Source organism: Chlorocebus sabaeus, chromosome 18 (assembly GCF_047675955.1).
Source record: "Chlorocebus sabaeus isolate Y175 chromosome 18, mChlSab1.0.hap1, whole genome shotgun sequence".
Lineage (NCBI taxonomy): Eukaryota > Metazoa > Chordata > Mammalia > Primates > Cercopithecidae > Chlorocebus > Chlorocebus sabaeus.
Genome location: NC_132921.1, coordinates 60,306,146 through 60,333,579, shown reverse-complemented (window position 1 = coordinate 60,333,579; position 27,434 = coordinate 60,306,146). Strand labels below are relative to the sequence as shown.

Sequence of the window (27,434 nt, the reverse complement as noted above, 5' to 3'; positions counted from 1 at the left end):
AAGAGAGAAAACCTGTCCAAGAAAGGGCAGGAGAAAGAGTGAGGGAGAAACAACACAGACTAGAAAAAAAATGAATGAATCAATCAACATACGAGTATTTAATGTGCATTAAGGAGACTTTAAAAAATGTTTTCAGCCATAAAATGGAATAAAATACTGATACATGCTATAACATGGATGAGCCTTGAAAACATTAAACTAGGTGACAGAAGCCACTTACAAAAGACCACATATCCTATGATTCCATTTAGATGAAATGTCCAGAACAGGCAACTCTATAGAGACAGGAAGTAGATTAACTGTTGCCTTGAACTGGGAGTGGGGGTAGGAGTAAGGGGGCTGGTGGGAGCCACTGCTAGAATTAATTGTGGTGATGATTGTACAACTCTGAATATGCTAATAACCACAGACTTACATGCTTAAATGGGTGAATTGTGTAGTATGTGAATTATATCTCAATATACTGAAAACAGTTTTCATAAAGTTAAATAGAAACAGGCCCCAAAACAGTGCCACTAAAAAATTCTTTTGCTAAGTGCACTGCTCCTTCCTATATGACGATGTAAACAGCAGATAATGTTCCTAGGACGGGGACTTGGTCTGGTTTTTCACTTGGTCCCTAGTGCCTAGAACAATGCTGCTTATGGAAGGTACACAACAAATATTTGCTGGAAGAGAACTTGCAAATAACCAGATGGCCAAATTCAGACTTATACCACACTCACCCTGCCATCTCTTCACTGCACCCTCTAGCTTTCCAATATTATCATTTTATAGATATATAAAATATACAAATATATATTATTATATATACAAATGTATATTATATATAGTATCATTATTATTATTAATACAGCTAGTACAGCTAGTACTAATAACAAACATTTTGTTTATATATTTTGTGCCAGGCACTGTACATATATTTGCTTGTAATCCTTATAAAACCCAGCAATGTAAACCCACTGAACCCAGGTCTGTCTGGCTCCCAAAGTTTTAGTCTATTATAAACACCGCCTGCTAAAAACACTAAACACAAAGGCAAGGAGAAGCATCAACGAACATGCAAAAGAGAACCAGCCAAAGTCACCGAGAGAGGAAACCAAAGAAAATCTGGTTTCTATGTTTATTTTAGTTTTAATTTTTATTTTTTTGAGACAGAGTCTCGCTCTGCTACCCAGGCTGGAGTGCAGTGGTGTGATCATGATTTCTATGTTTAAACTGAAAGAAGTATCAAGAAGCATCACTCAAACATATCACTCAAAGAACGATGGCTTGTCTTATTTAAAATTATAACATATCACTCATAGAACTATGGCTTGTCTTATTTAAAATTATGATAACTTTATACTAACTATGGATTATGTATCCAACAACTACAGAGGACTTACTATGTACATAGCTCACAGGAGCTTATGTTCGAGCCTGTTACAAAAGCTACTGTCTCTTAAAAAAAAAAAACAAAAATGAGTACTCAGTATATTTGTCTAAGTAGTGCACAAAAAGTTTAACCATACAGTAACGGAAACATTCTGGTTTCCCAAAATGTCTTCCTAAAGTTGAAACATTTTTGTGGAAAGTTAAAGACCCAGAGGTCTATGAAGGGCTGCCTAAATGACTACCCACAAAAGTAGCTGGGGAGAAACACAAATTAGAATACATCCAAACTATTTGAAAGCTACTGTGGTGTGTGCTTGGGCTTGAGCCTGCTGCCTGGGTGTTCATTAAGTGTTCATAATATTTCTTATGTCCATAATCCAAGATTCCAGACCCACATCCCAACCAAGCCTCAGACCCGCCATCTTATCTCATGCATATTAGTTGGTATATATTGATACTACTTGTAATAATTATCCTACAAAGACACAAAACCTTCTAATAAAAGGTTCTATATTCCTCTACCTACTTTGCTATCAGAATTTTGCTCTAAGATTTGTAATGAATAGCCCACATTTTACAGTTGAAAAAACCAAGTACCCCCTGAAAGTACTTACTGAAACTGTCCCAAAGATCCATAATAGTAATAGGAAAAAAACTCAGCATGTCCTTCTCCCAACTGTTAGAGATACTCACCTCCTATTTAATGTAATAGGAGGTGTTCCTTCTACTTAAAAAAATAATTACTATATACATTTAATTTTTTCTTAACTAAGTCTGAAAAGGAGAGACAACCTAGGTCATAAGTATGGGAAAGATGTATAGTTTCCCTCTCTCCTTTTTATGGGCGACTCCAGAAGTGAAAGTCCAACCACTTAGGCGGATGAGCTTCAAGAAACTCTTCTCAGGACGGTGGAATGTGCACTGTGTCTACAGTCATCCATCCCTAAGCATATGTGGTTGTCACCCTCTAGTGGATGATCTATGATAATAGTTGGCAGTCTCCTGTGGGGCACAAGCACGATATTATCCAAGGCTCACCTATCTTTAAGACGTAAATGACAGATAAGACTGCAACACAACTCTTCAGTCTTGGACACATATTTCCTAGGAAAATGGGTGTTCATGCACTGTTTATTCAGTCTGCTGTTCCCTGCTGCTTTTGAGTCTGTGTTTGTGTTTCCTACTGGTGTCTCGCATTTTCAAGAACAATGCACATTTCCTTAAGGCAGATTTCTCCTACCACTGAGATAGTTCTAGGCAATTGATTCCCAGAGATTGTTTGCATCCAGACTGGTCTTAAAAGCTTTCTCTATCTGCAGGTTTACTGGGTGTACCCAGCTATTTAGTTGGTAACCAGGCACTTGCCAGTAGAATGCCAGTTCTGTGTTGAATAATTTGATGTACCTAGGAAAGTTGTGGACAATAAATATTGTTTCCATGTTCACTGTTGTGTAAAGCGCCTAAATGTAGATTCTTAGAGACTCTGATAGAATTTTTAGAGGTGGAAATGATAGGGTTTGCATTACCTTAAGTTTTCAAGACTCAACACCAAGCATTAGACTGGAAAATATAACTTTTTACAAAAACCCTCTAAAACGAAGTCTGGCTTTGAATTCATTAGTATTATTGGATTCAAAATATAATCACATGATTTTCTTCTCTCCATTTTATTAGGTAACTGAAGATTTACATCTGTAAATCTGGATGGGAACTGAATTCCTACATCATAGACAGTTTCAAGGAGGGAAGGATTATGAGTTCAGGAAATACTCTGCATTCTCAAAACCCTACATTGTTGGTGCTTAGATTTGCTCTGTGAGAACCTACTGAGAGAAACCATTTCTCCAGAAGACAAGTACAGTTTCCTGAATATCTGTTTATTTGTCAGCAAAGGCGTTGAGTATTTGAAGCCAAGGTTGACCTTGGTTCTAAATCTGTGGTTAAATGGAAATCAGAGCACTGTAGAGATACGGTGCCCCTCCCCACTCTTATCCATTTGAAAGATGAAGAAACTGAGGCTTGGCAAGGTTGAGCAGAGTTCACATAGCTAACTAACCAAAGAGCTGGCACCAAACAGGAGCCCAGCTCTCCAACTCCTAGGCCCTTGCCTCTCACGTGGAATTTTCTTAGTGATTAGGAGAAAATCAGTTCCCTAACCCTGTTCATAGAAGTTTATATTGTTTGGTTAAAAAGCATTTTTCTTGTGGTAAGAAATAAGTACATAAAATTTGCCATTTTAATTTTTTTTTTTTTCCAGAGTCTCGCCCTGTCACCCAGGCTGGAGTACAGTGGCGCGATCTCAGCTCACTGCAAATTCCACCTCCTGGGTTCCAGCAATTTTCCTGCCTCAGCCTCCCAAGTAGCTGGGACTACAGGTACGCGCCACTACACCCAGATAATTTTTGCATTTTGTAGTAGAGATGGGGTTTTACCATATTGGCCAGGCTGGTCTCGAACTCCTGACCTCATGAAGGCCGCCCACCTCGGCCTTCCAAAGTACTGGGATTACAGGCGTGAGTCACTGCGCCTGGCCCATTTTAACTGTTTTAAGTGTACAATTGTGTGGCATTAAGTACATTCACATAATTGAGCAACTATCCCCAGTATCTATTTCCAGAACTCTAAATAATCTTACCAAACTCTGTCTCCACTACCTAATAATTTCTCATTCTCCCCAGCCCTCAGCCCCTGGCAACTACTATTCTACTTTTTGCCTTTATGAATTTGACCATTGTAGGTGCCTCATATAAGTGGAATCAAACACTATTTGCCCACTTGTTACTGGCATGTTTCACTTAGCATATTTTCGAGGTTAATCCATGTTGCAGCGTGTCAGAATTTCCTTCATTTTAAAGGCTAAATAATATTCCTGTGTGTGTGTCTGTGTATATGTGTGTGTGTGTGTATTACACTTTGTTTTGTTTGTCCACTCATCTGTCAGTAGATACTTGGGAAAAATATTTTTAAATGTACAATAAAAATAAATACAAATATGTAAGAAGTAAAAGCATCTCTGCAAGAGGCTTGAGGCTATATTTGTTTAAAAAGGACTGCTGGGAATTGTTGGAGTAATTAAAGAGTAATTTAATAATTTTACGCAGAGCTATTTTAAATTAAAGCTATGAACTTTGGTTTACTTACCTTTATATTCTCTACCACCTCCCATGGCATTCTAGCATCAGCACAGGGTCACATGTGGTAGGTACTCAATAAATATATGCTAAATTTCCAAGTCATGCATAGGAAAAATCAAATGCAATCTACAATGTCATTGTTTTTCCTTTTTTATCAATTTTACTTACTACGCAGTGAACTGATTCTACAGTCAAGCTAATTAACATATCCATTCCTTCACTTAGTGACTGCATATATATGTGTGGTCTGGGAAGGGAGAACATTTGAAGATTCACTCCCTTTGCCAGTTGCAAGTATGCAATACAGTATTATCAACCACAGTCACCAGGCTGTACATTAAATCTCGAGCAGTATTCATCCTGCATAACCGAAACTTTGTGTCCTTTGGGCCACATTTCTTCAGTTCCCCTCCACTTCTGCTCCCAGTAACTACCTTTCTGCTCTCTGCTTCCATGAATTCGACTTTTCTAGACTCCACATAGCAAGTTCATGTCATGATTTTTCTTAATCATTCCAGAGGAATATGATATGCTTCTGTGATTATTCCAGAGGAAGATGCAAAAGTTCCTGGCAAAAATCTTATATATAGAAAGAACATTCTCCTGGAGGAACAACGTATTAGCCAAGGTTCTTAATTTCAAAAAATTGAACTAATTCTTATTCAAAAGACCAAGCCCAAAAGGAGTTCACTGAAAAAATATTGCATCTCTCGTGGAATTGCTAAATGTCTGGAGAACCAGGCTTGAGGCTTCCAGAAACAACGTCCAAAACCATGTCCAAAACTGATCCGAGGAGGAAAACACCAAAGGTTATGCCAATGCCAAGCAGTGGGGGCTCCTGTTTGCTCAGCTGCCAGGACACAACTGCACCAAACAACCATCCAGCCACTTCTATCCAGAAGCCCAGCTTTCCAGTCCTGGCATCCTGGATGCCTAGAATATCACCTCAACAGCCAAACTGATTCCACAGAGGCCCTCCTTCTAATAGTAACACCAGTCACATTTAAGTACAGTGATTGGTGGGGTGTGGGTCACATGCCTGTGTCCAGCTACAAGGTGGCTGGGAAGGAAGTTCCCTATTTTCTCCCTAAGGGATGTGGGGCACGTAAGGAAGATGATTTCCTGCATATAGAAAGGGTGTTCAAAAAGTACTGGGCAGCCACTACTGAAGGTAAAAGGACTATGTTTTCCCTAAGAATTATCAGTCAGAAAAACAGATAAAATGCTAGCTGGAATAATTCGAATAGTGACTATTTTTAAACACCATTAACACCTATGTGGCAAAAGCTGAATAATATGGCAAGTGTTCCAGTTCAGCCCACATTGCCACTGTAAACTTACAAAGCACCACTGGAGAGCTTCTCCCTCTAGAAACAGATTCAGACTTGATAAGGAAAACCAGAGCTCAATTAGCAATAATTGATAGCAGCTGAAATGTTCAAGGAAGGCTCTGTACCTTGTACTTAGATGTTTGAATTATTGTTTTTGCATCAATTCTTGTGCTTTTCTTCTACATTTTGATAGTGAAAGTTAAATACCATATATTGCAATTTTAAAGTGTATATATATATAGGCAAAGCAGAAGATATAGGTCATGTGTTAGAACCTTTATTTTCTGTTTTCACATTTTATTAATGGACATGTATATACTCAGCTTAACATTACTAGGCAAAACAGATCTATTCCTGGAAAGAAATGTCTACAGGGCTAGAGTTGCTGGCTCTGGCTTATTGGAGATGGCCAGCATGAAGGCGGTCACATGCATCACCTTAGAACAAAGCCTGGAGCAAGATATCAGAGTCACAAGAACCTAGCTTCATCTCAAAATGGTTTTTCTCCCAGAATGACCTCAAATGGGTCAGTTTCTCAGTTTCACAGGTTGTCATGATTGCAAAGAAAAGAAGAGGAAAATGACCAAATTTTATGAAAGCCTATTTCAGAGGACGATCAGGAAATTCCATTTGTGAAAGTCAACAGCTCATCCCAGATCAAGCAAGTCTGCCTGTTGAGAGATGTGTGCAATAACTAACATTTTTCCCCTTGTAGTAGACTTGATTTCTTCAACTACATATGATCTGTGTTTTAAAAAGAGGATTCATTAAAAACACTACAGTTGATGGAGAAAAACATTTGGCCTATATAGCAAACATTTATTGCATAATGTTTCACAAAATTAGCAGGTTTGGTTCATTAAAAAATGCTATTTGACACAACTTTTCTTTGTTTAAGTGGCTAAAAGTACTATATACATTTTTCTTAAGATCCATAGATCTAATAAATTAGATCTATAATCTAATAAATGCACTGTGAAGAAAAAAAGAAAAGAATGGTAAGTCTTATTGACTCATTCAGAGTAGAAAATAAAAATCATAGACTGGAATAGAATAATGTTGAGCCTGAAGTTAATCTTCCAGACAATCTAATCTAGATTGACAAATACATGGAGTCAGGATAGGCACTTTCCTAGTTACTGTTTAAGGCAGACATAACTAATCAATCTCCAGACATAACTAATCAATCTCAGCAACTTCTAATTGAACCCAGACATATACATTCTCATAATTCTTCTTAAAACAGAGCTCTGGGTAGCCTCTACCATTCACTGAAGTTGGTGTATGTAAAGAAACTATTTGCCATAGCTGGTATTCTCACTCCTTTAATACATATGCATGTGGAGGATGAAACGCGTGCAGTGACCTACTTGACCATTGTCACTCAGCTAGTAAATGAAAGCATTAGCATTATATCCCTGATTATCTTTGCATGACCACAATCACACTCATAAAGTTATGGCACGTGTGACACTCAGCTGATTGCAATTGAGTACCTGAATTTCCAAGTTTAGTAATTATGATGCTACTGGAAAGAGTTTCTATTACCAATTTTATAATTTCCATTGAGAAAGAAGTGAAATAAGGAAAACATTCTTATAGCTTACGGTTATGTATGAGTTCATTTATTGTTCATGAAAGAGATTATATTTATTCATAATTTAAAGGAGAATGTTAAAACATTTACTGCATACAAAATTACTATTAGGCTATGGCTGCTATTTAAATGCAATGCCCTTAGAAACAGGGGATGGTGCTAAGAAGCTTTTCATTAAAAACAGCAGCTACTCCATTCTCCCTCCCCTTTACACACAGGCATGTGCACACACACACACACACACACACACAGACACTGTTTCTCTCTCTCTCTCTCTAAAACCCTGAAGGCAACCACTTTCAAATTTTTTAGCTGTTTCTTTTGATATTTACTTCTGTATTTCTAATGAACATACTTACATTTCTTGATTTATCCATTTAGACATTATCTGTTATGGTGAACAACATTTCAGTTCTTCTACATACCCCTTTTCCTTCCCTTTCTACTACCTCAATTTTTTGTTCACTCCCTAATCAGTGTTCATTATTATGACTATGAATATGTTGTTTACTATATTGCTGGGCTTTCCAGCAAAGTCATGTTTTATGATTTAATTTTTCTTGCAAAGCTTTTTATTTTTCTTGGAGTTAATCGTTGCCTCGTATTCTCATTCACTTAGGGGTCTGGTTTTTTGTTTTTTTGTTTTTTTTTTTTACACTCCTGCCAAATCTTTTCACACACCCCAACGGTTTTGTAAAGTGCCTCTCAATACAATTTCCCAGAGTCAAATCTAGAAATTGCTCTGTCAGTTTCATTTTGTTTTTCTGGAGTCATACATACTTCATCCACCTGCTTCAGTTTGCCTGGCTGCTCACTAGGTCTCCTGCACAGTTATTGTCCTGGTATTTCCCTTTGCACCTCCGCGGTATTAGATCCATTCTTTCCAGGATTCCACATCTTCTCTTTTCTTGGCATATTCCCTTATATTGGTGTAGCATCCTTTGAGAGCTTCCTGAGAAAAAAATGCATGGGACGTAACTTTCTCTGAGACTTTTCATATCTGAAAATACTTTTATTCAACCCTCATAGTTGATTGATAGTTTCACTGGGTATCAAATTTAAGTTAAAATATTATTTTTATTGAGAACATGATATCATTGCTCATTGTCTTCCAGCTTTCGGTGGTGCAAATGGAAAGGTCACTGCCCTCTTATTCCTGATGTTTTGCAGATGACACTTTATCTTTGGAAATGTTTAGAATATTATTTTATCCCCTGTATTCCAAGTTTCAGAATCATGTGCCATAGCATGAGTCTTTTCTTAATTCACTGGTTTGACACTTGGAAAGCTCCTGTTGCTCAGTTATTTAAAAATACATATATAGAGATAATTTGCACCTATTTTCTTTGTTTCTTTCCATAATGCTCATTAGTACGGTATTGGATTGATTCTTCAATTTTCTCATCTTTTCCCTTTTGTTTTTTATCTCTGTGTTTTGATTCTACTTTCTGGAAGAGTTCCTTCACTTTGTCTCTAGACCTTTTAATGGAATATTTTATTTCTGCTATCAAATTTTTAATTGACAAGAACTCTTGTTCTTTTTATATCTCCCTCATCTGTTTCATGGATACCATGTCTCTGAGAGTATTAGAGTTTGCTTTTAAGAAGATTTCTTCTCCCCTTGCAATGTCTGTCTCCTCCAAGCTCCTTTGCTTTCCTGTGTATTTTGAACACTGTCTTTCCTGGTACAGGCTTCCTTCAATGCCATTTGTTGCTAGCTGTCCAATTCTATCTAAGAATGAGGCACTGAACACTTGACTGAGACCTCTGTGGGAAGCAGTGCCTCGCCATGGAATGACCGGGCATCACTGCATTGTGGTCAGGTACTCCCATGCAACTGTACCTTCACATCCCTCCTCTAGGTGGTTCAGAGTACCCAAAGAAGGCTAGTCCAAGGTCTTAGCTGTGGGTGAAGGCCTGGCCACGTTCTGAGATGGTGGGAAAGAGGACTAGGGGTGGATGTGCTCTTCATTCCTAGCTTTCCTTTCCCTCAGCCCATCTCTACCTGCTTTGTGCCAATTGGCCACAAATTCAGAGCTTTCTGATTCAATCTCTTCAGGGCCTAAACTCCTGTCTCATGTCGAGGGTGGGGTGGGTGCATTCAGCTGACTGCATCAGTTGATGGAAAGAATTCTGGGGTCTGTAGTTCTATATGAACTTTTAAGGGACCCCCAATTTTTAGCATCCATCCCTCCAACTTTTGCCAGAATCTGGTGCCCTATTCCCCAGACTTTCCCTAGGTTCTGTGGAGTGAATTGCCTCATCTACTAAGTGTAGCCCTCTGCAGACAGTTTGTGCTCCTGTCTGTCTATCTTCTTTGTTCTATGGCTCAGGACTACAGAGGTTCTGGGTACCATTAGAAATGGAGTGCATGCATGTTTCTTGCTGTGGTTGCTGTTGGTCGATAACTTTGCATAAAAAATGAAAAGTTATTATTTGGCCATCTTGAAAGAGGAAGTCTTAAACACTTGTTGGTGTTGGCAAGAGGGATATTCAGTGGCAAGCTGTTGAGCATCCTGAATCAGTTTGCTAGGACTGCCTCAACGAAGTACCACAAACTGTGTATTCCAAACAGAAATGTAATGGCTCATGGTTCTGGAGGACAGAAGTCTGAAACCAAGGTATCCTCAGGTTACTTTCTTCTGAGAGCAGCAAGGGAGGATCTGTTCACTGACACTATCCTGGCTTCTAGTGGTTTGCTGGCAATCTTTGGTGTTTCTTGACTTCTGCTGCATCACTCTGATCTCTGCCTTCATCTTCACACAGCCTTCTTCCTGTGTGCATGGGTAAGGTTCCCTTTTTGATAAGGACACCAGTCATATTGGATTAGGGGTCCAACCTACTTCAGTATGACCTCATCTTAACTGATTACATCTGCAACAATCCTATTTCCAAATCAGTTCACATTCTGAGGTCCTGGCTGTTAGGACTTCAACATACGAATTTTTGGATGACACAATCCAACCCGTAACACATCCCATATATGACATCTTCTGATTAGAGTGACCCAGAATCCCACTCTGTTCAAAACGGTTTGAGTTTACACATCAATCCTGCTTAATTATTATTAGTGACTTCCAGTCTCAATAATGTCCAAGTTCAAACAATAAATTATGGAGTCTCGCTACATATGATCCTTTCCACTTTCATGAAATTATCAAAATAAAGAATTTTACTGATATTCCCAGTAGATTGTAGACACAAATCTGGGAAATAATATTTTTATGTTTTCCTGTTTTTATTTTATGGAGAAATATATGTATGTAGATGTACATATACGTGATTTTTATAAAATCTTATGAAAAATACAACTATATTTTTATATGTATGTATGTATGTATATGTAACAAGCCATACATATGGTTTTAAAACACACTGAACTTATTGTGACAGAATAGCGCGGTATATAAGCAGAATTTTCAGTCTTAAAAAATTTTTCTCATTAATAAAATGAAAGAAACAAGAAACAAAACAGAGTTTTATATTGTCAACAATAAATAAACGTCCATCAGTTTAAGAAAATTAGAAACTCAGACCTCTCAGGGTTCACAGAGGCTCTGAATTTGGCCAAATCAACAGCTTCAAACCCATATTTGTTAAGGGACTGGGGACAGCTCCTTCCATGGCAACCAACTGTGCTGTCATAAACACTACAGGATGGTCTCTAAATGATCCGGCAGTTGCTAGACTATGAGGGAGATAAGATCTTATTAAAAATACAAAAGTTGGAGCTTACATACAGGAATACGGAGATGTATTGACAAGGGGATTCGCATTATATGTAAACAGTACTTTCTCATTTGGCCTAATAAAGGAAAGGCCCTGTTTGATGAAAACTAATATGGGTTAACGCTTATCTGCCTTAAATAGCTGTTAAACAAATTGCCTACCAACAAAGTAGGTCATAAGGAGAGGGAAAAGCGAACGTAGGTAGCCTCCACTGAAATGTGGTTTGTGACTTTGTCCAAAATTATCACCCCACTACTAAAGCCATTTCTTGGTAAGAACTATGTTTTTCTCAAAAAGACAAAACTTATATTCTTTTCTAATTATAAAATGCATTCTCGTTTTATAAACTTCAGAAATACGCAAAACATTGAAAATAACCATCACCTGTAATTCCACCACCTTAAGAATTTTTAGACTGGAATCATGCTGAACATAGAATTTTATATATTCTTTTTTTCACATAGCATTACATCATGAGCTTTATCCCATGTCATTTAAAAATCCTTCACAAGCATGACATTTAATAAATGTCTAATAGTCTCTCATATGGACAAACCATAGTTTAACCACTTCCACATTGTGGTGGATGTTTTTAAAGAATCTAATTTTTCAACATTATTAGTATTGTAGTAATGAGCATCTTACAAATAAACTTGTATTTATATTTCTTATTGTTTTATTAAAATACATTGCTAGAAATGAAATTATTAAGGAAAAGGTTCCAAACACTTTTAAGATTCTCCCACTTTAAACAGCTTTTTCGGGATTTTTCTCTATTCTTACTTATTTACACTCCCAGATGCACTTCGTTTAAAATTTTATTCTAGAGAACAATTCTTTAGAATTTTTATTGGGATTACATTAAAATCATAAATTAAAATGGAAAGAATTGACATTTTTATAATTTTTAGGAACTTGGTATGTATATCCATTTGTCCAAGTATTCTTTCATATCTCTCAATAAATTTTTATAGCTTTTTCATATTGTTCCTGCACATTCATTGTATTTTAAAAATTTTGTTGCTATTGTAAATACAATCATCCTGTCATTGTATTGTTTAATCAGAGATTGCTGGAATATAAGAAAAATGGTTACTAATTTCAGAGATATGATAAATATCTCTGATCAGCCAATATGTTAAACTATCCTATTATTTACAACAAGCTTATAGTTGGTGGGGGAGGTTTGAGTGTGTGTGTGTAAGGAGGGTATATAATCATACCAGCTAAAAATACTGTATTTTGCCTTTTCCTTTCCAGTAATAAAACCTCCTTTCTTAGGGTTCTTGTCTCTTCTATTGCCCACAGCTTTCAAAAAGTTAACTACCCGGCCAGGTGTGGTGCTTCACACCTGTAATCCCAGCACTTTGGGAGGGAGAGGCGGGAAGATCGCTTGAGCTCAAGAGTTTGAGACCAGCCTGGGCAACATAGTGAGACCTTGTCTCTACTAAAAATTCAAGAAAAATTAGTCGAATGTGGTGGTGTGCCTGTAGTCTTAGCTATTTGGGGGAGCTAAGGCGGGAGGATTGCTTGAGCTCAGGAGGTGAGGATTGCTTGAGCTGCAGTGAGCCCTGATCGTGCCATTGCACTCAGCCTGAACAGGAGTGAGATCCTGTCTCCAAAAACATGATTCTAACAAAAATAACAAAAAGTTACCTTGTAAAGGTCATAGATGGCATTTTTGACTTGTTCTCAAGAGGAATAAGAAAAACCTTTTACATATTACACCAGTAAATATAATGTTGGTTACTAAGTAATACGTATTTATATATGTCTACTGGAATAGACATATATAAATACGTATGCCTCAGGAGGTTACATAGATAACAAGAATAAATGGAATGGGCCAGCTACAAAACAATAGAGCTTGGTGGAGACTGACAAACTGGACAGTGCTCCTTCTAGTGTGAACTGCACAGCAGATACTCAGCTTAAGCCTATTATGTCATAAGAAATGTGAGCTTACTGTTAACATCCTAACCCTCTCTCTTTTTTTTTGGATATGAGACAATATCTGATTTTATATGAAATCTCCCAATTATAAAATATCTATAACAAATCATTTTCCCAATACTGTACAGGCCAAAACAAAAAAATTTCAACAGTGGTCCTTATTCAGTTCATTTGCAAACACAGGTTTTGAATAAATATTGCTGACCGTAAGGAAGAATCAGTTCAATCCAAGTCTCCGAAGAGTTTTGCTTTTTTAGAAGTACATGTTATATGTTGTCACATCTTTTAAAATTTTTATTTCACTCATTGAATTAACAGACTTTCTAATATTAAAAATGCATTACAAGGATATGATGAACAATACTAGAGTTTAATTTTGTTCACTAAAATTTAATTTGAGTTTTTTATTTATAATCAAATGTAATTCTTCTTAAACTTTCACATTTTTAATATTTGGTCTTGAGATATGTAAGTTTCATAAGATGAATTGAGGATCAGTAATATTCTGAAGTAGAATAGCATAGAAATTATCTGTTTCTTGAAAGTTTGAAGAAAGTTTACCTGGAAAATTATTTGGCAGAAGGTCTTTTGAATTATTTTGATTTTTTCCCAAGGTTATTGGTCTATTTATTATTGTGTCAATTTTGGCCACTTTTACTTTCCTTAAACAATATATCTTTCCATTTAACATCGAAGAATTTTCCACAAAATTCTCATAATTTTATGATCTCTTCTGTATCTGCTGGTACATATTTTTTCTTAATTCTAATGCCTTTCTTATGGTTAAATCAACTTGTCAGGTTCTTTTGTTTGTTTTTCCTAGTGCTATTTTCTTCACAGCATCTTCTACATTTATCCTATGAGGTTTTTAAAATTTGTTTTTAAACTCAGTAATTCCTGATTTCAGCATCATTACTACATACTTCTTTCCCAAAGTGTATTTTGTTATTACATATCTAACTTCTTGACTTCAATGATTAGTTCATTTATTTTCATTAATAATGACAGCCCTTAAGGCTATGAGTATTTTTTCTCCAGTAGAGCATTGGCTTAATCCTGAAGATGTAATACATAGTAATGTTAACATTTTTTTCTTTCTTTCTTTCTTTTTTTTTTTTTTTTTTTTTTTTTTGAGATGGAGTCTCTCTCTGTCACCCAGTCTGGAATGCAGTGGTGTGATCTCAGCTCATTGCAACCTCCGACTCCCGGGTTCAAGCAGTTCTCTGCATCAGTCACCCAAGTAGCTGGGGTTACAGGCATCTGCCACCATGCCCAGCTAATATTTGTATTTTTAGTAAAGATGGGGTTTCACCATCTTGGCCAGGCTGGTCTTGAACTCCTGACCTCGTGATCCACTCTCCTCAGCCTCCCAAAGTGCTGGGATTACAGGCATGAGCCACTGCACCCAGCCTTGTTATTCTTTTTCTTAATAACAGACTTTTTCTTAAGTCTGTTATTGTGGACTTGATGTTTTCATTGACAAATAGGTTTAGAAATTTTGAAAAATATTTACAAGGATTAGAAGAATTACTATTTAAACTTTGCTAATTTTTCAATTCATCATATTATAGTCATAGAATATGACCAGTTCAATTTTACGTTAAAGAATTTGTTGAGATTCTCTTTGTGACTGAGTATATAATAATTTAATAAGTGTTTCATGGTAACTTGAAAAAGTACTTTACCTGAACAATATAAAGTTGAATATAAATCTAATCCAACCTCATACTGTGATTCAAACTTCTTGTCCTTATGTTTTCTATGTGAGACTATAAAGTCAGGAATCTACCATGATAATCGTGTTTCTGTTTCCCTTCTGCCAAGAGCTTTTGTATATGTATACATAAAACTCACCTGAAAGATAATGATTACTATACTTCTTTGTGGAATTTTTATTTATTAATAACTCTTCTTTCATTTAATCCTCTTAGTTTTTCTTAAAATTAATATTGTCCTCCTGTTGTTTTTCTAGAAAATATTGATCTGTTTTATTTTAAGTAAAAAATACTAAAAACATCTCTAAAATATTCTGATTTATGAAAAACTCATAAGCAGTTTACAGCTGTAACTTTTCTGATTATTTGTACTTCATTCGTTTAAATTATATGCATATATATTTTTTACATGGACCTGATTCAAATCTAGGTTGGATGGAGACTATTTTTAAGCAATTCCTTTAAGAAGTGCAGAGGGCTGGCACAGTTCTTGAATTATTAAATATCAGTGTTTTTCTACAGTCATCATATGAGAATAAGAACATAGCAATATGCAATTTTTAGGTCATATCATTTCCATCCTAAACCTCAGTAGACATTTTTCCATTGTCTTAGGGCTGTTGGTTATACAATTAAAATCCGAGGGCTAGTACTATTCTTAGACCTGAGTAGTAGATCCTTGCCCCAAACTCCACCCCTCAGAGGGTCCCACACTTTGCGGTGCCTTCCTTTACCTTTTCCTTTTTTTTTTTTTTTTTTTTTTTTTTAAGTGCTGCACGTACTGATTTTGGGGTCACAAATAAATTTTAGTGACTTGGTGTATTTTCTTTTATTATTATTATTATACTTTAAGTTCTAGGGTACATGTGCACAACGTGCAGGTTTGTTACATATGTATACTTGTGCCATGTTGATGTGCTGCACCCATCAACATGTCAGCACCCATCAACTCGTCATTTACATCGGGTATAACTCCCAATGCCATCCCTCCCCCCTCCCCCTTCCCGATAATAGGCCCCAGTGTGTGATGTTCCCCTTCCCAAGTCCAAGTGATCTCATCGTTCAATTCCCACCTATGAGTGAGAACATGCGGTGTTTGGTTTTCTGTTCTTGTGATAGTTTGCTGAGAATGATGGTTTCTAGCTGCATCCATGTCCCTACAAAGGACACAAACTCATCCATTTTTATGGCTACATGGTATTCCATGGTGTATATGTACCACATTTTCTTAATCCAGTCTGTCACTGATGGACATTTGGGTTGATTCCAAGTCTTTGCTATTGTGAATAGTGCCACAATAAACATACATGTGCATGTGTCTCTATAGCAGCATGATTTATAATCCTTTGGGTATATACCCAGTAATGGGATGGCTGGGTCATATGGTACTTCTAGTTCTAGATCCTTGAGGAATCGCTATACTGTTTTCCATAATGGTTGAACTAGTTTACAATCCCACCAACAGTGTAAAAGTGTTCCTATTTCTCCACATCCTCTCCAGCACCTGTTGTTTCCTGACTTTTTAATGATTGCCATTCTAACTGGTGTGAGATGGTATCTCATTGTGGTTTTGATTTGCATTTCTCTGATGGCCAGAGATGATGAGCATTTTTTCATGTGTCTATTGGCTGTATGCATGTCTTCTTTTGAGAAATGTCTGTTTATATCCTTTGCCCACTTTTTGATGGGGTTTTTTGTTTTTTTCTTGTAAATTTGTTTGAGTTCTTTGTAGGTTCTGGATATTAGCCCTTTGTCAGATGAGTAGATTGCAAAAATTTTCTCCCATTCTGTAGGTTGCCTGTTCACTCTCATGGTAGTTTCCTTTGCTGTGCAGAAGCTCTTTAGTTTAATTAGATCCCATTTGTCAATTTTGGCTTTTGTTGCCGTTGCTTTTGGTGTTTTAGACATGAAGTCCTTGCCCATGCCTATGTCCTGAATGGTATTACCTAGGTTTTCTTCTAGGGTTTTTATGGTTTTAGGTCTAACATTTAAGTCTCTAATCCATCTTGAATTAATTTTCATATAAGGAGTAAGGAAAGGATCCAGTTCCAGCTTTCTACTTATGGCTAGCCAATTTTCCCAGCACCATTTATTAAATAGGGAATCCTTTCCCCATTTCTTGTTTTTGTCAGGTTTATCAAAGATCAGATGGCTGTAGATGTGTAGTGTTATTTCTGAGGACTCTGTTCTGTTCCATTGGTCTATATATCTGTTTTGGTACCAGTACCATGCTGTTTTGGTTACCGTAGCCTTGTAGTATAGTTTGAAGTCAGGTAGCGTGATGCCTCCAGCTTTGTTCTTTTGACTTAGGATTGTCGTGGCAATGCGGGCTCTTTTTTGGTTCCATATGAACTTTAAAGCAGTTTTTTCCAATTCTGTGAAGAAACTCATTGGTAGCTTGATGGGGATGGCACTGAATCTATAAATTACCTTGGGCAGTATGGCCATTTTCACAATATTGATTCTTCCTATCCATGAGCATGGTATGTTCTTCCATTTATTTGTGTCCTCTTTTATTTCACTGAGCAGTGGTTTGTAGTTCTCCTTGAAGAGGTCCTTTACATCCCTTGTAAGTTGGATTCCTAGGTATTTTATTCTCTTTGAAGCAATTGTGAATGGAAGTTCATTCATGATTTGGCTCTCTGTTTGTCTGTTACTGGTGTATAAGAATGCTTGTGATTTTTGCACATTAATTTTGTATCCTGAGACTTTGCTGAAGTTGCTTATCAGCTTAAGATTTTGGGCTGAGATGATGGGGTTTTCTAAATATACAATCATGTCATCTGCGAACAGGGACAATTTGACTTCTTCTTTTCCTAACTGAATACCATTTATTTCTTTCTCTTGCCTGATTGCCGTAGCCAGAACTTCCAAAACTATGTTGAATAGGAGTGGTGAGAGAGGGCATCTCTGTCTTGTGCCAGTTTTCAAAGGGAATGCTTCCAGTTTTTGCCCATTCAGTATGATATTGGCTGTGGGTTTGTCATAAATAGCTCTTATTATTTTGAGATACATTCCATCAATACCGAATTTATTGAGAGTTTTTAGCATGAAGGGCTGTTGAATTTTGCTAAAGGCCTTTTCTGCATCTATTGAGATAATCATGTGGTTTTTGCCTTTGGTTCTGTTTATATGCTGGATTACGTTTATTGATTTGCATATGTTGAACCAACCTTGCATCCCATGGATGAAGCCCACTTGATCATGGTGGATAAGCTTTTTGATGTGCTGCTGGATTCAGTTTGCCAATATTTTATTGAGGATTTTTGCATCGATGTTCATCAGGGATATTGGTCTAAAATTCTCTTTTTTTGTTGTGTCTCTGCCAGGCTTTGGTATCAGGATGATGTTGGCCTCATAAAATGAGTTAGGGAGGATTCTCTCTTTTTCTATTGATTGGAATAGTTTCAGAAGGAATGGTACCAGCTCCTCCTTGTACCTCTGGTAGAATTCAGCTGTGAATCCGTCTAGTCCTGGACTTTTTTTGCTTGGTAGGCTATTAATTATTTTTTCAGAGCCTGCTATTGGTCTATTCAGGGATTCAACTTCTTCCTGGTTTAGTCTTGGAAGAGTGTAAGTGTCAAGGAAACTATCCATTTCTTCTAGATTTTCTAGTTTATTAGCGTAGAAGTGTTTATAGTATTCTCTGATGGTAGTTTGCATTTCTGTGGGGTCAGTGGTGATATCCCCTTTATCATTTTTTATTGCATCTATTTGATTCTTCTCTCTTTTCTTCTTTATTAGTCTTGCTAGCGGTCTATCAATTTTGTTGATCTTTTCAAAAAACCAGCTCCTGGATTCATTGATTTTTTGAAGGGTTTTTTGTGTCTCTATCTCCTTCAGTTCTGCTCTGATCTTAGTTATTTCTTGCCTTCTGCTACCTTTTGAATGTGTTTGCTCTTGCTTATCCAGTTCTTTTAATTGTGATGTTAGAGTGTCAATTTTAGATCTTTCCAGCTTTCTCTTGTGGGCATTTAGTGCTATAAATATCCCTCTACACACTGCTTTAAATGTGTCCCAGAGATTCTGGTACGTTGTGTCTTTGTTCTCATTGGTTTCAAAGAACATCTTTATTTCTGCCTTCATTTCGGTGTGTAACCAGTAGTCAATCAGGAGCAGGTTGTACAGTTTCCATGTATTTGACTGGTTTTGAGTGAGTTTCTTAATCCTGAGTTCTAATTTGATTGCACTGTGGTCTGAGAGACAGTTTGTTGTAATTTCTGTTCTTTTACATTTGCTGAGGAGTGCTTTACTTCCAATTATGTGGTCAATTTTGGAATAAGCGTGATGTGGTGCTGAGAAGAATGTATATTCTGTTGATTTGGGGTGGAGAGTTCTGTAGATGTCTATTAGGTCTGCTTGGTGCAGAGCTGAGTTCAATTCCTGGATATCCTCATTAACTTTCTGTCTTGTTGATCTGTCTAATGTCGACAGAGGGGTGTTGAAGTCTCCCATTATTATTGTATGGGAGTCTAAGTCTCTTTGTAAGTCTCTAAGGATTTGCTTTATGAATCTGGGTGCTCCTGTATTGGGTGCATATATATTTAGGATAGTTAGCTCTTCCTGTTGAATTGATCCCTTTACCATTATGTAATGGCCTTCTTTGTCTCTTTTGATCTTTGATGGTTTAAAGTCTATTTTATCAGAGACTAGGATTGCAACCCCTGCTTTTTTTTGTTCTCCATTTGCTTGGTAGATCTTCCTCCATCCCTTTATTTTGAGCCTATGTGTGTCTCTGCATGTGAGATGGGTCTCCCGAATACAGCAAACTGATGGGTCTTGACTCTTTATCCAATTTGCCAGTCTGTGTCTTTTAATTGGACCATTTAGTCCATTTACATTGAAGGTTAATATTGTTATGTGCAAACTTGATCCTGTCATTGTGATATTAGCTGGTTATTTTGCTCGTTAGTTGATACAGTTTCTTCCTAGCATTGATGATCTCTACATTTTGGCATGTTTTTGCAATGGCTGGTACTGGTTGTTCCTTTCCATGTTTAGTGCTTCCTTCAGGGTCTCTTGTAGGGCAGGCCTGGTGGTGACACAATCTCTAAACATTTGCTTGTCTGTAAAGGATTTTATTTTCTCCTTCACTTATGAAACTTAGTTTGGCTGGATATGAAATTCTGGGTTGAAAATTCTTTTCTTTAAGACTGTTGAATATTGGCCCTCACTCTCTTCTGGCTTGTAGAGTTTCTGTTGAGAGATCTGCTGTTAGTCTGATGGGCTTCCCTTTGTGGGTAACCTGACCTTTCTCTCTGGCTGCCCTTAACAAATTTTCCTTCATTTCAACTTTGGTGAATCTGACAATTATGTGTCTTGGAGTTGCTCTTCTCAAGGAGTATCTTTGTGGCGTTCTCTGTATTTCCTGAATTTGAATGTTGGCCTGCCTTACTAGGTTAGGAAGTTCTGCTGGATGATATCCTGAAGAGTGTTTTCCAACATGGTTCCATTTTCCCCCTCACTTTCAGGCACCCCAATCAGACGGAGATTTGGTCTTTTCACATAATCCCATACTTCTTGAAGGCTTTGTTCATTTCTTTTTCCTCTTTTTTCTTTAGACTTCTCTTCTCGCTTCATTTCATTCATTTGATCCTCAATCGCTGATACTCTTTCTTCCAGTTCATCGAGTCAGTTACTGAAGCTTGTGCATTTGTCACGTATTTCTCGTGTCATGGTTTTTATCTCTGTCAGTTCATTTATGGCCTTCTCTGCATTGATTATTCTAGTTATCCATTCTTCCATTCTTTTTTCAAGATTTTTAGTTTCTTTGCACTGGGTGCGTAATTCCTCCTTTAGCTCTGAGAAGTTTGATGAACTGAAGCCTTCTTCTCTCAACTTGTCAAAGTCATTTTCCGTCCAACTTTGATAAGTTGCTGGCGATGAGCTGCGTTCCTTTGGAGGGGGAGATGCGCTCTTATTTTTTGCATTTCCAGCTTTTCTGCCCTGCTTTTTCCCCATCTTCATGGTTTTATCTGCCTTTGGTCTTTGATAATGGTGATGTATTGATGGGGTTTTGGTGTGGGTGTCCTTTCTGTTTGTTAGTTTTCCTTCTAACAGTCAGGACCCTCAGCTGTAGGTCTGTTGGAGATTGCTTGAGGTCCACTCCAGACCCTGTTTGGGTATCAGCAGCAGAGGCTGCAGAAGATAGAATATTGCTGAATAGCGAGTGTTCCTGTCTGATTCTTGCTCTGGAAGCTTCGTCTCAGGGGTGTGCCCCGCCATGTGAGGTGTGGGATGTCAGTCTGCACCTAGTGGGGGATGTCTCCCAGTTAGGCTACTCAGGGGTCAGGGACCCACTTGAGCAGGCAGTCTTCCTTTACATTTTCTAAGTCTTCATCTGGTGTCACAGGACAGCACGGGCTCCCTAAATCCTGGTTGCAACCCATGCGGGCCCTGATCGTTTTTCTTCCTTTTGAGACCCCAGATTATTTTGAATAAGTTTTGAAAGTTATTCAAAATAATAATTTTGAATAACTCAAGCAGTTTATGTAGAAAGAGGCCCCATGAACAATATTTGTTCAGATTTCCAAAGGGTACTGCGGCTGATGCCAAGCTGATTTTTCTGTAACTTATTTCACAGATATAACAAATAGATACCATTTTATATATACATTAAAGTGTATATATACATTAAGCTTGACTAATTTTTTTTTTATACTTTAAGTTCTGGGATACATGTGCAGAACGTGCATGTTTGTTACATAGGTATACATGTGCCATAGTGGTTTGCTGCACCCATCAACCTGTCATCTAAATTAGGTATTTCTCCTAATGCTCTCCCTCCCCTAGCCCCTCACCCACTGACAGGCCCTGGTGTGTGATGTTCTCCTCCCTCTGCCCATGTGTTCTCATTGTTCAATCCCACTTACGAGTGAGAACATGCGGTGTTTGGTTTTCTGTTCCTGTGTTAGCTTGCTGAGAATGATGGTTTCCAGCTTCATCCATGTCCCTGCAAAGGACATGAACTCATTCTTTTTTATGGCTGCATAGTATTCCATGGTGTATATGTGCCACATTTTCTTTATCCAGTCTATCATTGATGGGCATTTGGGTTGTTTCCAAGTCTTTGCTATTGTTAATAGTGCTGCAATAAACATACATGTGGATGTGAAGCTTGACCAATTTTTATAAAATGATTATACCTATGTGACCACCATCCAGATTAGGATGCAGATACATAATATTACTAGCATTCCAGAAGTCTCCTTTGTGCCCTCTCCCAGTCACACTCCCAACATGCAAGCATTATTCTGACTTCTCTCACCATAGATAACATTTTTTCCTGTTTTTGAACTTCATATAGATGAAATAATATACTGTGTACTACTTTGTGGCTGGCCGTTTCACATAGTGTTAGATCTGTGAGTTTATCTGTATGATAGCATGTAGTAGTAGTTCATTTTCTTTTCATTGTTTGTATTCTCATTGTTTGTATTTTCATTGTTTGTATTTCATTGTTTGTATTCTACCATAGTTATAAATCTTCCACAGTGTTTCCATTTCACCATTGATGGACATGTGGGTTGATTCTAGCTTAGGGTTAGTGTTAATATCATGGCACTGAACATTCTTGGACATGTATTGCTGTAGCATGTATTCCACTAATAGAATTGCTGGGTTATTGGGTGCATATTAGTAGATACTGTCAAACAGCTTTCAAAAGAGGCTGTACCAGTGCACATTCCCACTATCAATGCATGAGAGTTTCTGTCGCTTGACATCCTCAGCAAGCTTTTATAGTGTCAGTGATTTATTTGTTTTTCAGTTAGCCCTTCAGGTAGATACATAGTGGTTTCTCACTGTGGTTCTAATTTGGATTTCACTGATGATTAATATTTCCCTGATGACAATATTGACCACTTTTTACATACTTGATTAGCCTAAATATCTTCTCTTGGAAAATGACAATTGAAAAATCTTACTCTTTCGTTATTGGATTGTTGGGTTGTCTACCTTTTTTCAAATTGATGTGTACAAATTCTCTGTATATTCTAAAACCAAGGTTTTGTTGCAGAAGTCTATAAATCTAGTTGTTTTTCTGCACCTTTAATAATATTTTTTGATTTAAACAATCTAAATTTTAATAAAGTCTATTTAATTGATCTTTTTCTTTCTGGTTGGTACTTTTTAAGAATCTTTGCCTACTCCTAGGTCCTAAATATATCTTCTTGCTTTACCCTTTTTATTTTGGTCTGTAATCCCCATGGAATCGATTTTCTGTGAATGAAGCGAAGAGGGAGTCAAATTTCATTTATTTATAGATGTACACACATTTGCTCTAGCAGCATTTGTTGGAAAGACCAATCTTTTTCCCAATAGCATTACTGCAACACATTTTTCCTTTTCTATTCTTTTTAATTTTTAACTTTTTTCACTGATACATAATAATTATACATATTTATAGGGTACATTTTATATTTTGATATATGCATATAGTGTGTAATGATCATATCAGGGTAATTAGGATATCCTGCAACACTTTTTTTTTTTTTTTGGAAATTCGGTGACAGCAGTACTACGTTTAGATACAGACAAGAGAACCCCTGCCCCAGGCCATATGCCTCCAGGAACGCCCCCACCGCCCTCCATTTGAAGTGCTTTCCTTTCATTTTCCTTAGGCTCCTGTGGCTGGCAGTGTTGTCTGAGTACCCTGAGCCAGGATGGGACCTGCATGTGCTTTGTTCCTGTTCTCCCTTTTGAGGTATTCTTTGACCCTCTACCCCTACAATAAGAAACCAATCACATGCCCTGAGGAGCACCTGGTCCACTGCTGACCTTAAATTGGTCTTAAGCTGCACCTGTATGGGCCTGTGTCAGCTCACTCATCCATGATCTGACTGCGGTGTTGCTCCTGTGCAGCAGAGGAGGTAGTGGCAGGCATGTTTTACTCTGTCTACTCCAGGCAGTGGTACCAGGGTGATCATCTCACCCCTTCCCTTCCCTGCCACATGTCAGGTAGTCGCCATGGGGTGGTCTCAACTACCTCCTCCAAGGGCTTCCAGGACTACTGCTCCTCACTGGAAATGGGTGTTTGCGATCGATTTATGTTCTTATTTTTGCCTCTGATCAACGTGGTGATGTCATGCTCTCCCAGGTTGGTCTGAAGCCATCCCAGATAATAGAAAGACATTCTTTACATGAATGAGGATTTTATTTTTGCTCTACCCATGGAATTCTCCTCCCTGCTGACAGGGTATGGAAGCCAAGGTTGTAGTCAACATTGAAAGTGATTCCTAGACTGTAATCATTTTCAGTGTTGACTACTACAGCTTACGGAGTTCAAGAGAACACATGATTGGAAGATTTTGTTCCTTATTTACGCTATAAAATTCTGAATGGTAAATTTAACATGTCTAGACAATAAAATTTCCTCCATATTCTGCATAAGACTTGAATTTGTGGTAATCTTCAATAAAACATAGAAATAACCTTTGAAAGAGACGTTGGAAGTCCATAGTCATGAGCAGCATGATGGATGACTCAGCATCATGAATGAGTCAGCACCATGAATGATGATGCAACCAACATTGAATAAACGGTAGCGGAGAACTGAAGAGGCAAGAAGATCTATTGTGTCTCAGTGAAGTTTCTGAAGGCCCTGGCATTATGAATATTAAGAGTCACTATTGGCTGGACTCGGTGGCTCATGCCTGTAATCCCAGCATTTTGGGAGGCCAAGGCAGGCGGATCATGAGGTCAGGAGATCGAGACCATCCTGGCTAACACGGTGAAACCCCATCTCTACTAAACATACCAAAAATTACCTGGGCGTGGTGGCGGGCGCCTGTAGTCCCAGCTAATCAGGAGGCTGAGGCAGGAGAATAGTGTGAACCCGGGAGGCGGAGCTTGCAATAAGCGGAGATCGCGCCACTGCACTCCAGCCTGGGCGACAAAGCAAGACTCTGTCAAAAAGAAAAAAAAAGAGTCACTATCTTTTCTTTGTGGTAGAAAATACGAAATCAGCCAAGTATACCACAGTTGAAAATAATGATCACAAAGGGATCACAATAATGATCACAAATGGATGGTTTCTGACCCTGAGCAGGAAGAGACAGTGTCTGGACCTATGAAGAATCTTCACAGACACTGATTGGATAATAAAAAAATAGGGAAGTAGACCCACTCAACCCATTATTCTAACTCTTCATCAAAAATCCTTATATCTCATTTGAGCCCACAAATTTTGTAATACATTTTAATCAAATTATTTATATAGTCAGGAGCCCTACGGAACATATTTTCCCAGGGTCCTACATACCCTACCAGTGGCCCTAGGAGAATAAATATGTATGGATCTGTTTCTGGACTCTAGTCTACTCTATTGGCCAATATGTCTCTCCTCTCACCAACATTACATTGGCTTAATTATTATAGCTTTATAATAAGTCTTGATATCTACTCATGTAAAACCTTCAACTTCATTTCTTCTCTAAGATTGTCTTGAATATTCTTGGATGTTTGCAGTTCCACATAAATTTTATGCCAATTGTCCTCTCCCCTTCCACATATATAAACATGCTGGGAAATTGATTGGGATTTTATTGAATCTAAAAATCAATTTGTGGGGAATTGCTATTTTTACCATATTGGATCTTCCAATCCATCAACATCATATATCTTTCCATTTATTCCAGTTTTCATTAAATGCCCTCAGCAACATTTTACAGTTTTTGGTTTTCAGAAAACAAGTTAAATTAATTCCCAACTATAATAATGTCTAACACTTGGATGTATTTTATTTTAAATTTATTTTAAATTTTATTTTTAAATGTATAATATATGATTGATAAATATATACATATATAACATTTTTATTTTTTAAGTCTTCCATATATAATGTAAATATATGTACATATACGTGTTATAAATAGTATCTTATAAAATTAAGGTTACATTTTACGTAGTATTTCATTATGTACTTCTCCACTTCACATTAGTCAACATTTTCTCACATAGCTAAATGTTTCTTAAAATACTTTTTAAAAATTTCTGCATAGTGTTTCATCATACTAATGTACCATAAATTATTTAACCAGTGTTCTATTTTGGGTTACTTAATCCAATTTGCAAATGTAAATATTTCAACAAAAAACATCCATGTATGTAAATCTTTGTACACATCTCTAATTAGTTCTTTTGGGTAAATTTCTAGAAGTGAAATGACTAGATCCAACGATGTAAATTTTTCAAGATTTGGATATACATTGCCAGGTTGCCCTTCAGGTGTGTGCTGGGTCACATTCCCACCAGCAGACTAAAAGCTGATCATTCTCTTCCTCATTAATATTGGATATTAAATTCTTCTGCCAATTTGGTGGAGAAAATGTTTAATTTATATTTCTTTGATTACAAGTAAAGTTGAAATATGTATTTTTATATGTTTCTTCGGATTTTTACATTTTTTCTTTTGTAAATTACTTGCTTACATCTTTTGCCAATTTTTCAATTTAGGTGTACATCTTTCTGGTTAGCACTTTGTTTATGTTAACGATATGATATCCATTAGTCATGTAAGTTTTAAACATTTATTTTCAGTTTGTTTTTTAATTTTGCCACTGTTAATTTATTTAATGTATAAATTTAAACTGTCATAAAGTCAAATATTTTCCAGTGTTCAGTTCTTTTTCATTTGTGCTTAGGAAAGCCTATCTCACTCCAATACCGAATTTAAAAATCACCTATGTGTTTTCTGCTTCTTTTAAGATTTCTTATCTGGGCATGGTGGCTGATGCCTGTAATCCCAGCACTTTGGGAGGCTGAGATGGGTGGATCACTTGAGGCCAGGAGTTTGAGACCAGCCTGACCAACATGGCAAAACCCTGTCTCTACGGAAAATACAAAAATTAGCCAGGCATGATAGTATGCACCTGTAGTCCCAGTTACTTGGGAGGCGGAGGCAGAAGAATCACTTGAACCTGGGAGGCAAAGGTTGCAGTGAGCCAAGATCCCACCACTGCACTCCAGCCTGGGCAAGAGAACAAGACACCATCTCAAAAAAAAAAAAAAAAAAAAAAAAAAAAAAATCTTTTTTTTCTTCATTTAATATTGTAATCCAGCTGGATATGTGTGATGGGATGGAAGTAGGGATATAATTTTGTTTTGTTTTTATTTTTCTCCAGTCATTTCACCAGTTGTCCCAGATCTTGCTAGAAGCACAGTAAGAAACATAAAGGGCAGGATTAAGATACATGAATAAAAAGAAATGAAATGAAAAAGGAAAGTTTAAAACCATTGAAGGAAAATTATTTATATGGAAACAAGCGAAGGTGAGCCAACATATAAAGACTGCAAAGGAGAGAACCAAAATAATGAAACAAATTATTTTAAATTAGAATTTTCAAAAAATCACTTCAAGCTAAAAGAAGACTTTATAGCTTGAAAAGGCATGCAATGTTCTAGGAAAAACAGATTCAGAAGAGTCAAACTCAAGTAAGTTTCCTGGAGGAAATCACCTATGAGGGAGAGATAATAGGCTGGTCTCACACTTCTTCACAGTAACATTCAGTAACAGCAGTTCAACAGCTCTGCTTTCAGATTCTCAAGGAAAGAAAGGCTGCCCCAAGAACTTTCTATCAGACAAATTGTCATTCATGTA

The 27,434-nt window shown here is 37.1% G+C and overlaps 1 long non-coding RNA gene across 4 annotated transcripts in view; it reads right to left on the bottom strand.

Moving 5' to 3' along the window:
• Positions 1–7,537: 7,537 nt before the first annotated feature.
• LOC103222644 (uncharacterized) overlaps positions 7,538–27,434 on the bottom strand; it is a 353,739-nt gene continuing 333,842 nt past the window's right edge. For all 4 annotated transcript variants that reach the window (XR_005234819.2, XR_005234818.2, XR_005234820.2 and 1 more), the window contains 2 exons: positions 24,604–24,741; positions 7,538–8,391 (listed from right to left, as the gene is read on the bottom strand). This is a non-coding gene — a long non-coding RNA (uncharacterized lncRNA). The remainder of the gene's footprint in view (positions 8,392–24,603; positions 24,742–27,434) is intronic.